This window comes from Arctopsyche grandis, chromosome 4 (assembly GCF_051622035.1).
Source record: "Arctopsyche grandis isolate Sample6627 chromosome 4, ASM5162203v2, whole genome shotgun sequence".
Lineage (NCBI taxonomy): Eukaryota > Metazoa > Arthropoda > Insecta > Trichoptera > Hydropsychidae > Arctopsyche > Arctopsyche grandis.
This window is the reverse complement of record NC_135358.1, coordinates 3530680-3548552: the sequence shown is the minus strand read 5'-3', so window position 1 is coordinate 3548552 and position 17873 is coordinate 3530680. Positions and strand designations below refer to the sequence as shown.

The window sequence follows — 17873 nt, the reverse complement described above, 5'->3', positions numbered from 1 at the left end:
AAAAAAGTTGTATAATGAGACAAAAAATAATAATAAACATAAATAAAAATATAATATTCCATTTACAGTGAGCACCACATGGTTATATAAAAAAGTAAAATTACAAAAACATCAAGATTTAAAAAAAAAGAAAAGAAACAGATAAAGAAAAAGATACAGATAAAGTAAAAAAGAAAAAGAAAGACTATAAGGGTGAAGAAGCAAATCAACCACATATTATTTTCTTCACCTTTGTCCTAAAAATACTAAAAGAGTCTCTAAAGAGACAATCTCAGAGTCTCAGGACAATCATCTAAGCTATCGTAAATACGGCATATACGAACGATTGCACTATTGAAAGAGGTGTTGCTTTGACAAATAGGTGGATAAAAAAGATTTGTGCATCTGGTGAATCGGGCATTAACGTTAAAATTAATCTCGCTTAAAACAGACGTGTCAAGAATACCATTAGCAATCTTATATAAAATTAACAAATCAGAAACCCTTCTACGCTGAGACAAACTTGCAATATGGAAAAAAGAAAGTCTGTCATTATAAGATGGTAACAGTTTTTTAAGACCAGTCTTATAGGATAAATGGCGCAAAAAACGCTTCTGGATTGTTTCTAAGTGCTCAATGTGAGTTTGGTAATAGGGAGACCATATGATTGAGGCATACTCCATATTACTACGAACTAAACTGTAATAGAGTAGAATCAGAGTATGGGGATTCTTAAAGGGCTTCGCAACTCGGCAAATAAATCCCAATAGTTTATAAGATTTAGTAACAATATGATTAATATGTTCATTAAATGATAGTTTGGAATCTATAAGTATACCTAAGTCTCTGGCACAATTTTTTGCTGTAAGATCTACGTTATTAATATTGTAAGTAAAGTCAATTAGGTTACGATTTCTGGAAAGTGTCATTGAGAAGCATTTAGAAATATTGAGATGCATAAGGTTTACATTACACCATTCAGATATTATATCAATGCCGGATTGTAATTTTAAGCAATCCGACTCACTATTGATAGGATGGAAAACCTTAAGATCATCGGCATAAAGTAAGCATTGACACTTCAGTAGGGGGATTAGGTCATTAATAAAAATAATAAACAGAAGTGGTCCAAGGTGAGAACCTTGAGGAACTCCTGAAAGGATTATTTTAGGGGCAGATGAGAAACCCTTAATTGTAACCAATTGACTTCTCAAATTGGCGCATTAGGTTCTTCGTGTAATGCCAAATGGTCCAAAACTATGAAATAAATAAATAATTGTATAAGAATATAAAAAAGCTCAAATGTACATGCACTGATACACACAGATATTAAAAACAAAATACATATGCGGCGCATGCTTTTCTTTTGCTGTTGTTCAATCTTTCCATAATTTCAATTGAATATTATTATTAAAGATATATTAATTAGTATTGTGCCCCTTGATATTTTAATGGGTGGTTTTGTAAAGATATTGTATAAAGAAGTACATAAACCACACCCGAAGCTATTTAGTCGTATATGTTAACATTTTTAACATACACGGTTCGGTGATAATTTCGGACACGGCAATCTCGCATAATCTCGAAAATCTCAAACATGGCATATCTGGCACTCGAAAGTTCCACCCACTGATAGTTACACACGCGTACTATCATACTAATAATTATTCGAGTGCCAAATATTCCGTATTCGTATGTGTATTCTTGTCAGAGGTCACGGTACGATCATATGCATTCTTAAGTAAGTAAATAAATTAAAATGGCAATGGGCGGTTCACGTAGCTAGAAAAACGGACGATAGATGGACGAAAAAAGTGCTCGAAATGGTACCCGAGAGAATGTAAACGGGTACAATGAAGGCTACAGGGGAGATGGGTCCATAAAATCAGAAAAATGATTGGGATGTGATGAAAGTTGCTCAAAACAGAGACGAATGAATGGAAGCCTTCATCCAGCAGTGATGGCGTATGGCTGTGAATGATGAAGATTTATTGTATTATTTTTCAAAAAAAAAAAGCCGAAAACCCGTTGTTTTGGAATTTGGATGACACCGCTTGGCATAACATGATAGAATTTAATCTCAACAAAGTTTTAATATTATATACTAGTAATAACAATTACATATATTTATCTCCAACGTTATCCAGCTGATGATGTTGACGTGTAAAATTTAATCTGTTACAGCGTGCTCGTTCGCTATACCGGAAGCGTGTTTAGATTAATTGATCACACCCTCGTTTTATGCAGTGCTAGGTCTGGACGCGTCGATCTACATATTAATTGCAATAATACAACAATGCACCGAAATAGCACACGCTCAAATGGCAATTACGAAAATGGTAAATTCAAAGTGTGAACTTTGTACGATGGTATTTATACATGTCCAGGGTTGGGCCGTGTCAAGGTTGAGTTTGAACGCGCGACATTTAAACTCTGCTCTGTTATTGGTCAATGGCTGAGCTGTGAAATTTTACGACCAATCAGACGATAGTGTTTCAGTTTTAAATTAAATTTTATGCCAGCATTGTTGTCTTTATCGACTTCAACGATTTAAGCTCCGGGGTATATATATGTACATAGGTATATTCCATTTTTATTTTTATTCCATTTCGAGAGAGATATTGCATTTCATGAATTCTGAAATACGTCATAAATCATACGATACGTATATAAAATCTATAACCCACACGCTCAGCCTACGCTTTCCTTATTTTAACCCTACCCAATATATGAGTATGACACAATACTTGGTTGAAATTATTAGCCTTTCACTGCTCGTTGCTGAATGCAGACCTCTCAAATTGTCCAGCACTCCAGGAGGTGATTTTTGGGACTGTGTACCATGTATATGGGCTAGGGGTGCTGCGTTTTTTCGCATGTTTAAAAGTATCTAAAAAAACACGTACCACTCAGTGTGTTTTTGCCCTTAGTCTTTTCTAACAGTAGTTTTATATTATACTAGCTGAACTCGGCATGCGTTGCAATGCCACAATAACGCATGCAATTCCCGTTCCCGTTTCCATTTCTCGATGCGTTTCGATAAGTGAATGTTTCAGTTTCAAATGAATACTAAATAATCAAATTAAATTATTATAAAGTATAGAAACGCATACGCGACAGAGAGACAAACATTAATTTATATATATATATATATATATATATATATATATATATATATATATATATATATACATATTTTTTATTTTATTTTATTTTATTAATTGAAAAATCAACAGACAGGATGTACATAGATATGTATAAAAAACAAATAGTAAATAAATAATATATGTAACATCCGAGTCCAATAATAGATTTTTACAAAAATGAAAAAGATAAATATAAGGAAAACAAATTAAAAAGTAAATAATAAAGGCATGACAAAATATGTAGAACATTGCATAATTAAACTATAGTATTAAAATATTTGGAAAAGGTTATAAAATAGAATATAAGAAGAAATTGAAATTTACAAATATAAAACAAATGAAAAAGGTAAATACAAAATAAACAAATGAAAAGGAAAATAATGAAAGCTATAATATTATTAAATAGCACATTACATATGTAGGATTGTTATGAGTGGTACGTAATGTTAGGTTGGTATGAGTGGTACGAAATGTATTTGTACATTGGCAATGCGTGCGCGCAATTTGGTTACCGACGCAAACATTTCCTCAACTACACAATGGCGCTTCATACTTTCGCGTCGATAAAATCGTAATTACGAATATTATTATTAAGAGGTTTTTTCCCTTTTTTTTCATAGTAATCTTTCCGGACATGCCTACAACAAATCCTGAAAGTTCCATCGTAATCGGTTCTTTGATTTAGGAGCTTATTCCAAACAGACAGACAAACATTGATTTTTATATATGTATGTATATACATAGATATATGTATGTACATATGTAGGTACATAATTTTGGGTAAAAGTATATACGAAAGTTTAAAACTGACGCGAAAGTTTGAAGCGCTATCATGTAGTCAAGGAAATGTGTTCGTTGGTAACCACGTTACCAGTTGGTTTATGACGATATGGTGTTGAAGAGACGTTAGTTCACTTGTACGATCACTTGAAACGGGAATGGGAATGGAAACGGGAACGCAATGGGAACGGGAACGGGAATAGCATGCCTTATTCTGGCATTGCAAAGCTTGCCGGGTTCAGCTAGTATAAAATAAAAAAAAGAAAAGTGATTAATAGTATGACCCTTCATAGTTAAATATTGAATACCGCTGATTGTACTTATTACGTACCCATGTGTATATTGTGAACAGAAAGAGGTTAACAATATATGCGTTGTTACACATAAGCATTACAATTCAAACTTTTATATGTAATTTATGAGACTTTTCTATTGTATTCATTCTGTATACTGTTGCATTTATGCAATGATTTTGCAAGCGGAAGCCATTATTGCGACAAGAGCGCATCCATTATCTCGGAAAAACACAGTTTTCCAACATTATCACAATCATTTCTGCGGCCGCGGAGCGAAATTCAACTTATATACTGGCAATTGTGCAATTTCGTCAAATTCCACGTCGAATATCGGTGCAAAATTGCACTCATTGTTGAAAAGTTGAATCGATTCGATCGTGACGTCACCGATGAATGCGGTTGATATGCGTGCGTTGCATCCTACAAGATTGGGGGTTGTAAAAATAATTAAATCAATATTGTGGAAACCTGACCCTCCCTTCGTTTCCATCCGCGTGTTTACCCTTATGTAAGCCAATATAGGGGAGTGCTAAGCGAGGTAATGCTACCCATTCGTGACTTCATTTTAATGTGTTTTCACTTCTTCAACGTGCCTCGGTAAGCACTTTGCTGTCAAATCTGTGTTGTTTCTGTGTGCTCTATTCATATTTTTTGTTTGCTTGCTCGAATTGTTATCTTTTTGAGTTATATTTCCGTCGTGAGCAGACTTTTTGAATGGTTGCATTAAACAGAAGCAGATTAAAAACACACGTACATTTTTGAGATAAATTTGATGTTGTGTTAAAGTATTGTCTATAGATTCCTCTTATTACCAGTGGCGTAGCTACCGCAACCGCAGACCCCGCAATGCGGGGGGCGCCACGAAGCGCGCCTTTTTCACTGATTTTTTAATTTGTTCCGTAATTTTTTTGAAATAACTTTTTTAAAAACTTCTCTTATTTTTCAAACCTATTTGTACTATATGTGTATGTACATACTTTATTATACATATTTATAATTCATCCTCATTGTGTAATTGATCTATGCCTATAGGGCTAGAAGACTGCCGTTTTTTTCCATCTTTTGAACGTCAGTGTCACTTTCCCACCTACATATTTGCTGAGAATTCTCTCTTATATATTATTATATCTTATTATATCTCTTGTATATATTTTTTTGTAAACAATAAAACAAAATTAATTTGTAAACAATAAAACAAAATTTTTAATTTGTAAACAATAAAACAAAATTACATATATGATTAAAACCAACAAAATTTATAAATTTATAAATTTTTCGCTGTGCCATTAACAGGTTGTGAATATATTGTGCACTACTTGTTGGTCGTCAAGATTAAACTATTAATGCTCTTCGATATATAGGCACATATACCGATACGCAAGAAAAGTATAAATTATTAATTTGGAAAGCTATTTTGCTCTTAGTAAATAATATAAATATATGGGGGGGGGACGCTTTAAAATATTTTGCGGGTGACACCAGGAATTCACGCTACGCCACTGCTTATTACCCACTACTTCATTGATTATAGTGTAATATGGACTTGTAGAGAGGTTTCCGATGTGAAAGACGCAGCACTAGTGTTAGACGTAATTTATTATTATTGAGGGCACAGAGAGATCATTGGTCAATATGTCGCGATACCTTATTGGCTGTATTCGTTGGGGAGGGGGGGGGGGGGTGTTGGCCTCATGTTGAGGGCTTTAAGGGTCAAATTTATTGAACTTTAAAGCGGGATTTACACCTTATTGGCTGTTGTATAGAGCTTGTTCATACGTTGAGGAGTTTTATCAGCGCTAGTAAACCAGTGGTTGACGAGTACCAATCATCTGATGCATGTATACGTTACAATAGTTTATAAATGAAAGCCATTAGTTGAAATACATAATTTGTGATAAATACATAATTTATTGGCATTTCAGTGAAAAACTACCAAGAATTAGGCCATGGCAATGAATTATATCGTTAGAGCGTTATAGCACGGTATTTTTTTACATTACACACGTTTAATGCATTTTTTACATTACACTAAGCAGAGTCTTTGTATTTTGTTTTGAAATTTTTAATGGTTTGTTTTCAACAGAATGTTTCCACAATCTTCGTGTTTCGTTTTATGTTGTCTGGCCTCTAAGCTCGCCTGATTTATTGGCATGCGATTCTTCCTGTAGAACTATGTATGTATTTGAAGGAGAAAGTGTATGTATGTTAAACTATTCAGGATGTCAAACTATTCGGGAGTTAAGGGTTAATATTTGAACGATAATTCAATGAATAATGACAGAGATTATGCTAAGATTGGACAATATTTGACAACACGATAAGCTCATTTCAATGACAACTTTCTAGTACATATAACGTCGTTGTCAAACCAATATCTGCTATGTGCACTTTTTGGAGCGATATCTCCAACATTTCGGACATTTTGACCATTATGACTAATTTACTATTAAAATTTTCGTATAAAAAGACTTCTATGTAACTCTAAGCATTATACGGTGAACTGTGGTCGCTAAAAAAATATGCTATATGCATCAGCATGGACAGAAGAACGTTTTACTTTTTGCACATTATTAGTTATATAGATATTGGTTTGACAACGATGATATGATATACTATCATCATCATTTACAACCATTCACCATCCACTGCTGGATGAAGGCCTCTCCAACACGCTTCCACTCATCTCTGTTTTGCGCAACTCCCATCCATCTCACTCTATACATTTTCCTAATTTCGTCTACCAATCTTCCCTGCGGCCTTCCTTTTAACCTTTTGCATTCTCTCGGGTACCTTTCTAGCATTTCTTTTGTCCACCTTTCGTCAATTCTTCATTGCCACATCAATCTCTTCACTCTATCCACTATATCTACAACCCTTGTCATACTTCTCACCTACATATTCCATTTCCTGTTTTTCCTTGTTATACCAAACATATAGCCAGCAGCATAGCTCGGACGTTAAGCTTCTGCTTACTGTCAAGAAGGTGCCGGGTTCAATCCCTGAATGAAAATGAATTTTTCAGAGTATGCTGTTGGTCAGACCTGGATTTGTGACTCCAGGTTGATCGTTTCCTATCAGAGTTTGCCAATTTTCTCTGATTTCATTGTTGAAACGGTTCCCGGAAAAAAAAATTGGCTAAAAATCCTTCCTACCTACTATGTCACCACTATTTGAAAAATTTGATTGATGTATAATAAAAATTTATGTACAATTCATAGATGTCTCGTTAATTTGCGAGTTTTTTCAGTGTCTCGCAATTCAACGACTTATAATAAAAATGCTGTATTTGTAATTGTAATTGGCCAGGAAGGCGCATTGGGATTTACCTGTAAGGCCTTCCTGGTATATATGTAAAAATAAAAAAAAAAATAAAATATATATATATATATATAATGTTCCATACATCTTTGAGTACATTGGACTTTGTATAGCAACTTGGCGTTGAATGTCCAAGTTTCACATTCATACTGGCAAAACACAATGATCGAAGAACTTTTTCTCCAGACAGAGTGGCATTTTTTATTTAAAAACCACATTAATTCGTCGAAATGCACTCCATCCTAATTTAATACGTCTCTCTATTTCTTCTTCTTTAATACCGGAAATGTCAATTATTTGACCTAAATATAAATAATTATTTACTATTCTATATTATATATAGAAGTATATGTAGTAAATAATTTAGATTATTATTTATTACTTCTATATTATATAAGAAGTAGTAAATAATTTAGATTATTATTTATTACTTCTATATTATATAAGAAGTAGTAAATAATCTATATTTTATATACTATACTATATATGCAAATACATATGTATATACTTTGGTTTTATTTAGCTATTGAATAAGCTTTAAATTGAAAGGGTTCATTTTCAAGATACGACTCGTATAATTGTTTCCACACCACCTTGTGTGAAGTTCATTTGTATCTAACAACATGTAAATTCACTGAATGGACTACCAGTCTGTTTTCAAAATTTGAACAGCCAACCCAATTTAAACTAATCCTGTCTCCTGCTGAACTTCTTTAAGCAGGTTTTGATCTGAAGTGGCCTTTCGTAAATAGAAACCCGTTTATTCAATTTCAACAGAGTGCAACACTTTCAATTGCAATTTGTGAAAAATAAACGCAGCCAGCAAATCCAAAGCTTAAATGTATCTTATTTTTCGCACAGACACTATTCAAATAATGGAGTTTCATATTAATAGAGGTAATATGAAATTCGCCAAATTGTACAATTGATAAACGTGACTGACTTCAATTGAATGAAGCTAATATACATCCACAGTGACGCCATAGATCCCACGTGATGCGATATTCGACATCGATTATATATGTATGTAGAATAATTTAATTGGAGTATACCCTTGCCATGTCAGAGCGCACGTGGTCTAAAGGTACGTTTACACCGAGCGAACGAGAGCGGCTTTTTGGTCGATTTTATGACAATACGTAATAAACGAATAAGAAACGAAAGTATGTAAGTCGTTCATCATTCGTTTCAGAGGTCAACATAAATCTAAAGAATGGATTTGACCGGAACAAGTACCAAAATATGTCGACTTTTGTTAATGGATTTATACAAGAGAAAAACGGGCCTTATTATAAAACGGTCGATTATAGTCTTTCCATTCATAACTTGAGATTTACGATACAAAGAAGTCATCCTCAATGGCGGTCAGCGTCAGCCTTTAACCTGTAGCGGTCTTGACATATAATATAATAATACTCATGTCGACTGTTATGAGACTACATATATCGCCACATGAGACAGTTATGGTATATTTACACATATGTACACATGTGAATTCAAGTGGAATGCAAGAATACGTATATACATATGTATATTTAAAAAAGGTTCGCATATTGATTTTTTTTTTTACAAAAGGTGAGCATTACTAATTCCAAGAAAAAACCAATCCCAACGCAAAAGTCATCATTGAACTTAGATGCGGACCTTATGCGGAGTTTATTGAAAAAATATTTTACCTGTAAAGGTTAGCCAATGCTAAGATTGCACAACCTTGAAAGATTTTCAACTCAAATCAAATAACAATTTCTATAAATTTAATATATACAAACATATTAATAATTATTTATATAAGTCGTGTGAAATTAGGATGAAGTACATTTGAACGAATAACTGCCGTTTTTAAATCAACAATTCCACTTTGATCAATGTGTTTTGCCAGTGATGAGGTATGGATGTAAAACTTGAATATTGGACGCCAAGACGCTGCACAAAGTCCAATGCACTCAAAGAAGTGTGGAACGCTGTATTCTTGGCATAATGAAGGAAAAAAGGAAGCGGAATACTTGGGTGAGAAGTATAGAAGACATAGTGGATAGAGTGAAGAGATTGAAATGGGAATGGTGGGCCACGTGGTTAGAAGAATGGACAAAAGAAGTGCTAAAATGGTACCCAAGAGAATTCAAAAAGGTAAAAGGAAGATCGCACGGAAGATGGGCAGACAAAATTATGAAAAGGTGTAGGGTGAGATGAAGTGTGGACAAAAGAAATGCTAGAATGGTACCTGAGAGAGTGCAGAAGATTAAAAGGAAGACCGCAGGGTAAATGGCTAGACGAAATTAGGAAAATGTGTGGAGTGAGATGGATGAGAGTTGCGCAAAACAGAGACGAGTGGAAGCGTGTTAGAGAGGCCTTCATCCAGCAGTGGATGGTAAATAGCTATAAATAATGATGATAGTATAGCATATATGTACTACAAAGCCATTTTTTTTTAGGGTGATATAAAGTGGATAGAGGTATAGTAGTGGATATAGAGGACATAGTGAAGAGTACCAACTACCGTTCTATTTATTTGAAGTGTATTGTTAGTTGTAATATACATATTTGTCTATTTTTGGAATACATTCCGTCTAGCCCAGTTAAGTTGATTCATATGGCGAATCACATTCCAAATTGTATTACAACTGAAATTACAATTCAACTATAAGTTGGTAGCAAGGTTAGTTGTAGAGTAAATTTTTTTAGCTCTGTATTTGATCAGAGATCACCATCCCTTGATGCTAATTTGGCTTCCCAAATTGGTACTGAAGGTGTTGTTATAGACATTCCGCGGGTCTCGCTTGGAGATGTTAGGATAGCAATTTTGAAGCTGAAAGGGTCTGTTGGGCCTGACGGTGTGCCCCCTGACGTATTAAAGGCATGCTTTAATTCGCTCTTAGAGCCTCTTCAGTTTATTTTTAACCTTATTCTGGGTTCTGGTAATTATCCTGAAAAATGGAAATTATCTAGAGTCATTCCCATTCATAAAAGTGGCTCTAAAAATGAGGTTGAAAATTACAGACCTATTGCTATCATCTCAGCTATTCCCAAAATTTTTGATAATATCCTTCACCGTTTGATTCTTTTGCAGTTCAAAAGATTGTTGTGTGATGAGCAGCATGGTTTTTCACCATGTCGTTCCACTACCACTAATCTTGCCTGCTTTTCATATTATACCATGTCTAAAGTTGACCGTGTACAACAAGTTGATGTAGCCTACTTTGACTTTCGAAAAGCATTTGATCTTGTCAACAATGACGCTCTTATGATCAGATTAGCTGAAGTGGGCTTTTCTCCACGTCTTCTTAAACTCTTTGCTTCTTATCTTAGTGATAGGAAGCAATTTGTTAGATATGGTATTTATGAATCTCCTTCATTTTTTACACGATCTGGTGTAACTCAGGGGTCCACCTTAGGCCCTTTACTATTTACAATAGTCATTAATAACCTCCCAAAAGTACTACGCAATGCTTCATGTCTCTTGTTTGCTGACGACGTTAAACTATTCTTTGCTGTTAAGGATGAGAGGCAAGCCTCTCTCCTTCAAGCTGATATTAACGCTGTTTTAGAGTTCAGTTCCAGTTTAGGGCTTGAACTGAATACTAGTAAATGTGCTATTATGAGTTATGGACGTGCGAATTCGCTCTATTGTCACGGATATTCCATTGGATCCGTATTGTTGAAGCGCGTGGAATCAATGGTCGACTTGGGTATCACTTTTGATCCTCAATTCACCTTTCACAACCACATCAAGACAATCGCTGACGTTTCCTTTCGTCGACTTGGATTTGTCTTGAGATATGCTAGATTATTCTCCAACCCCTTGTCTTCTCGCTTGCTTTTCAACTCGCTTGTTAGAAGTAAGCTAGAGTATAATGCAATTATGTGGAATCCGCATGAAGCAAACTACTCTCTTATTATAGAAAAAGTGCAAAAAGCATTTCTTCGTTTTCTTTATAAGAAAGAGTATGGGTACTACCCATATCTCTATCCTACTCCTTTCCTTTTGGGCATGCTTGGGTATAATTCCCTTGAACTTCGGAGAAACTTCTCGTTAATTCGTTTCGTTCTCCAGCTATTGCGTGGTAATACGTCATGCCCGTTGTTGCTGGAACAGTTGGGACTTTATGTCCCTAATAATTATGTGCGTGGTAGACATCATCATTTAATGGTTGTACCTGCTGCTCGCACAGTTCTTTTTCGAATGGCTCCTATTCCAAGAGCTATTCGACTTCTCAATGAAATCGTTGCTGCTGTCCCTGAATGTGATATTTTCCACCTTGGGGAGCGTAGATTGTCGGATATTATCTTAACATATTTATCTGGTAACCTGCGCTCATCATTACTTTCTTAATTTGAATGTGATGAATGAGTGGTATCTTAATCTACTCTCTTCCATTTGGACCTCGCTGTGATTTTATTTTTTATTCATATTTTGTTTTATTTTATTTTATTTTTTCTTTCTCTTTTGTACATTTTTATATACTATTTTAATTTTGCTCAGTGTAAACAAAGAATGGGATTTATGGATTTTATTTTTAATTTTTACACTTTTGTTATTTTTTTTTTCTCTCTGAATGAGGTATTATTTTCCTTTTGTTACTTTTTTTTATTATTTTATTTTACCATGTTTTCTGCTTTTGCTTTTTTCCTTTATTTACAGTATACTTGTTTTTATATCATGTTTTTATATCTTTTTCAAATGTAGGCCATTGTGGCGCATTAGGTTCTTCCTGTAATGCCACAATGGTCCAAAACTATTAAATAAATAATATCCGCTGCGCGAATCATATGAAGCCATCCTCAGCTATATATAATAAAATAAATAAAATATCGAACAAGAATAAACTGTCACTTCCAGTTGAATGATGCTCACCTAATTTTATTTATAACGTGATAATAAACTTAAAATTCTAGATATAAAGTTTTAGTTCAATATATTTAAGGGTGTTTGAGAACACCATAAAAAACCATGATCAATCATCTAGAGTACAAATACTATATATGTACTTCCAGCTAAGGTGAAAAATACAAAAAAAAAAACAACATTTATAAAAATGACACCAAAAAAGTTTCTAAAGATTAATATCGACAATGAAAATGAAGAACACACACGTTTAAGGGGTCGAAAAAAATAGTAGAAGAAAAATCGAACGAGAGTAAATTGCCACTTCCGTTTGAGGGACGCTTATAAAATTTTATACATACATAACTTAGTATTAAGCTTAAACTTCTAGATATGAAATTACAGTTTACATAAAACAAAAGGTTTTTGAGATAAACATAAAAAAACTCGATTTTCTGCAGTAAAAGTACTACTTCCGGTTCAGGTAAAAATATTTTTAAAATATAACTATAACATTTATAATTTCTAGTACATGTAAAAAGTCTAGTCCATTGAGCGGCTTGGAAGATAATTGAATCCAAAAACTTATATAATTGATAATTGAAAATAAACGACACCTATAAGGGAAGACACTATTTCCGGTCAACTTAAAAATTTAAAAAAGTTACATCGTATCTATCCCCAAAATACACAGACACGCACATTTTTTCTAGATCATGAAAAAGTGATCAGTAATCGATTCTGAGTTCGAATCAGTCAAAATTTCGAGTTCGAATTTTCGCATGATCACAAAACTTCATCTATTGTTACTACGTACATATGTACATACATACATAGATAAAGTAAAAATTTGGATGTGACCAACCCACGACTTTACCCATGTATTTGAGGAATATAAGACGGTCACAAAACAAAATTCGATAATTAAACATATACATATACACGTTCACACATGCCGGTTATTAAAGCATTTTCGATACAAATTGGGCACAAATGTGGGGAAACTTATACAAGAAAAAAGTTCCACTTCCAGTTGTCGGATTTTGTTCAATTTTTTTTAATACACAGAGAGACAGACACACACACAAACGATTTTTTTCTAGATCATGAAAACCTGATCAGCAATCGAATCTTAGTTAGAATTTTCGCACGATCACAAATCTACATCTATTGTTACTACGTACATAGATATAATAAAAAATTGGCTATTTTAAGAGCATTGAGATATTTTTCCATTAAAAATTAATAATTCCATTTAAAATAAAAACATGAAGCAGGAATTCTATATTTAATACAAGGACGCGCATAACATCCGCTGCGCGAATCGTATGAAGTCATCCTCACGCTGAATATAATCTATATATGTATGTACATATATAATATAAAATGAATATCTGTTTGTCTGTCTCGTATAGGCTCCTAAACGACTCAACCGATTACGATGGAACTTTCAGGATTTGTTGTTTATATTGTTGTAAAAAAAATCGCCTAAAAACGGGAACCGAAACGGGAGAAACGGGAATGAATGGCATTGAAAAGACGTTAGTTGAGCTCCAACCACCACTTGAAACGGGAACGGGAATTGCATGCCATAGGGCGCGAAAACACAGCGCGTGATTTGGAATGTGGTATGTGGGACGTTTTTTTTAGATAGCTTTAAACATATAGAAAAAACATGTTATCGGCGGTCATATACGCGAAGAATCGTTTTGGTATATATCACCGTCAAGCAAGGATAAATAATACTATAGAATTTCAACGAGACCGCTCCAATGAATAGACGGTCCCATGTATATACCACACGTTACCGCGTATATGACCGCCTTCTTACATGTTTTTTTCTGTATGTTTAAAGCTATCTAAAAAAAAATTACGTAGTGTCGATAAGAATTTTAGTAACCGATACTAAGTTTCGGTTTGATAGGACTAACGGTGTTGAAAAAATCCCCAAAATACACAGACACACACACACATATTTTTTCTAGATCATAAAAACGTGATCAGTAATCGATTCCGAGTTCGAATCAGTCAAAATCTCGAGTTCGAATTTTCGCATGATCACAAAACTTCATCTATTGTTACTACGTACATAGATAAAGTAAAAACGTCCCACATACCACATCCCGCATCCCGCGCTGTGTGTTCGGGCCCTAAGGCATGCAATTCCCATTCCCGTTTCAAGTGATGGTTGGAACTCAGCTAACGTCTTTTCAATGCCATTCGTTCCCGTTTTTCCCGTTTCCGTTCCCGTTTTTAAGCGATTTTTTTACAACAATATATGCATACATCAAATCCTGAAAGTTCCATCGTAATCGGTTGAGTGGCTTAGGAGCCTATACGAGACAGACAGAAAACAGACATTAATTTTTACATACCTCCTTTACGTTTCACTTACGATTACAATTCAGGAAAAAGTTTGCCTCTTATCCGATCGTTTTCATACTTTGCCATATTGCTCATTTTAGTCATCAATACAAGTAAATGGATCCTCCGCCATTACGATAGAGATAAAATATCGTTTAAGAAGCGAAACAAGTCCGAAAATTTTTAATCTCGGTGACGTCTGGTAGTCATTAATTTTATACCTATGTATATGGCGGTAGTAAAATAAAATTTTTGGCATTTTTATTCAAAATAATTATATACCTACTAGCTGAACCTGGAATGCGTTGCAATCCCACAACAACGCATGCAATTCCCGTTCCCGTTCCCGTTTCAAGTGATGGTTGGAGCTCAACTAGCGTCTCTTCAAAGCCGTGTCGTCAAAAACCAACTGATAACGTTTGGATGTTTTTTCTGTATGCTTAAAACTATCTAAAAAATATATCCCACGTACAACATCCCGCATCCCGCGCTGTGTGTTCGGGCCCTAAGGCATGCAATTCCCGTTCCCGTTTCAAGTGATGGTTGGAACTCAACTAACGTCTTTTTATTGCCATTCATTCCCGTTTATAGGCGATTTTTTTACAACAATATATACAACAAATCCTGAAAGTTCCATCGTAATCGGTTGAGTGGTTTAGGAACCTATACGAGACAGACAGAAAACAGACATTGATTTTTATATACCTACTAGCTGAACCTGTGATGGTTGGAGCTCAACTAGCGTCTCTTCGAAGCCGTGTCGTCATAAACCAACTAATAACGTTTGGATGTTTTTTCTGTATGTTTAAAACTATCTAAAAAAAATATCCCACGTACAACATCCCGCATCCCAAGCTGTGTGTTCGGGCCCTAAGGGCCGGGCCGCACCGTGCGATTTGGTTGAGGGCGACCAGACCAATGCATGCAGGTAGATGGGACATCTACACCCGTCAACTTGTTTGTCGCACACATTTTCATACATTGTTTCGTGTCGCGCAACAAGTCGGCCGACAAAGTTGCACGGTGCGGCCCGGCCCCAGGGCATGCAATTCCCGTTCCCGTTTCAAGTGATGGTTGGAACTCAACTAAAGTCTTTTCATTGCCATTCGTTCCCGTTTTTAGGCGATTTTTTTACAACAATATATACATCAAATCCTGAAAGTTCCATCGTAATCGATTGAGTGGTTTCCCAACACCCAAAACAGGTATAACAGAAGAGCACTCCTACGAGATCGAGATCCAGACCCCTCCAACATCCACGTGCGACCGCGGGGCTGTTAAAAACCCCGACACACACAAACACACGGACCACCACCCACCACCACCCACAAGCAGGCAGAGGGAGGGGGGTGGTGTAGGAGATGCGCAACATAGTGGCGCCAGCGTCGAGCACACGCAGACACGCTCGCATACTCGCATAGTCGCTCACTCGCTCGGTGGCTCGCAGGCTCGGTGGCGGTCGCTCACTTCGGCAGCGGCGGTCGCGGGGACGCCGCAGCCCCCCCTCACCACCCACCTCACCCCTCTGCGCCCCCCGGAGCCTCCGCCCCCCGTCCATTCATAAACTGCGGGACTCGCGAGCAAGTCGTCGCGCCGAAATGAGGTTATTTTCGCAAAGAGCGTGTCTCATTTTTGGCACGTTCTCTTTCATATGTGTGTGTGTGTGAGAGAGCTTTGCCGCATTCATTTCGTAACACCTTGGCGTCGGACGTGGATTTAACACGTTGCTGCAGCATCGCGGATCTGATAACGTTGCTTATTTTTTTTTATTCGATCGATTGTTGTGATGAATTTTTTCAGACAATTTTCTTTTCGGGCGGTAGTAGCTTTTCCACTGTTGTATATATATTTCGTGTATAATCATTTTGTGTCATGTATGATTTCATTATTGATAGTTAAATTTTATTGCTTCATTATAATTATAAATAGTATATATAAATTTTCATTGAAAAGTTTTGTGCTCGTAAATGTATATACACTACATTTACATTAAAATGTATACTTTGTTTTGTTGATATTTAAATTTAATAATAAATTGAGTGGATTTCTTTTCGGGCTGTAATAGGTTTTCCAGTGTTGTATATATATATTTTTTCAATAGTTTTCAACTCATTTTGTGTAATGTATGATTTCATTATTGATAGTTGAATTTGAATTTTTCTTTGCAATTAGAAATAGTACGCATACATTTTCATTGAAGAGTTTTGTGCTCGTAAATGTTTACGTATTATATGTATGTATATTCAGTGACAAAATTTCTCACTACGTTTTCATTAAAATGTATACTTTATTGTGTTGATATTTAAATTTAATAATAAATTGAGAGGCTTTCTTTTCGGGCTGTACTAGGTTTTCCAGTCTTGTATATATATTTTTTTTCAATAATTTTCAACTCATTTGTGTCATGTATGATTTAATTATTGATAGCTGAATTTGATTTGTTCATTTCAATTATAAATTGTATGTATATATTTTCAATGATAAGTTTTGTACTCGTAAATGTTTACGTATTATATATTCATTGACAGAATTTCTCGCTAAATTTTTATTAAAATGTATACTTTATTTTTGTTGTATTTTTTTATGTTATTATTTTCAACTCATGTTGTGACATGTATGATTTCATTATTGATAGTTTAATTTGATTTATTCATTACGGATATTCATAGTGTGTATAAATTTTCAATGATAAGTTTTGTACTCGTAAATGTTTACGTATTATATATTCAGTGACAGAATTTTTCACTACATTTTCATTCAAATGTGTATTTTATTTTGTTGATATTTAAATTTAATAATAAATCTCGTATTTTATTACAAGCGCTAGAATGTTAAATTTTAATTTATATAACTATTGAATCTGCTACTTTCTTTTGAAATAGTTAAATTCGTCTTGTTTTAGATACTATATTATTTATACTTTTCAATGCCGATTATTATACTTTTGGTGGAAAACGGGGCTATTTTTTTTTAACTATTTTACAGTATTTGAAAGAATTTATCTTATATTATACTACATATTTTAAGGACTTGTTTCAATTATAATAATATTTAATATGAAATTGTTCTTAAAAACCGATACCTTTCTTCAATAACAGAAAACACGTGTTTTTCTCCAACGTGTTTTATCTGCTTGAATAATTATGTGATGGTGCATCATATTAAAAT

The 17873-nt window shown here is 34.5% G+C and overlaps 2 protein-coding genes across 3 annotated transcripts in view; both read left to right on the top strand.

Moving 5' to 3' along the window:
- LOC143910439 (uncharacterized) overlaps positions 1 to 17873 on the top strand; it is a 337502-nt gene that overhangs the window by 186966 nt on the left and 132663 nt on the right. The window lies entirely within an intron of this gene.
- LOC143910447 (progestin and adipoQ receptor family member 4) overlaps positions 1 to 17873 on the top strand; it is a 100530-nt gene that overhangs the window by 1962 nt on the left and 80695 nt on the right. The window contains exon 1 of one of the 2 annotated variants that reach the window (XM_077428932.1): positions 16035 to 16308. The exons of the other annotated variant lie outside the window; for it this stretch is intronic. The gene's annotated coding sequence lies outside the window, so the exon portion shown is untranslated. Of the gene's footprint in view, positions 1 to 16034; positions 16309 to 17873 lie in introns of those variants that run through there. 2 annotated transcript variants of the gene reach the window in all.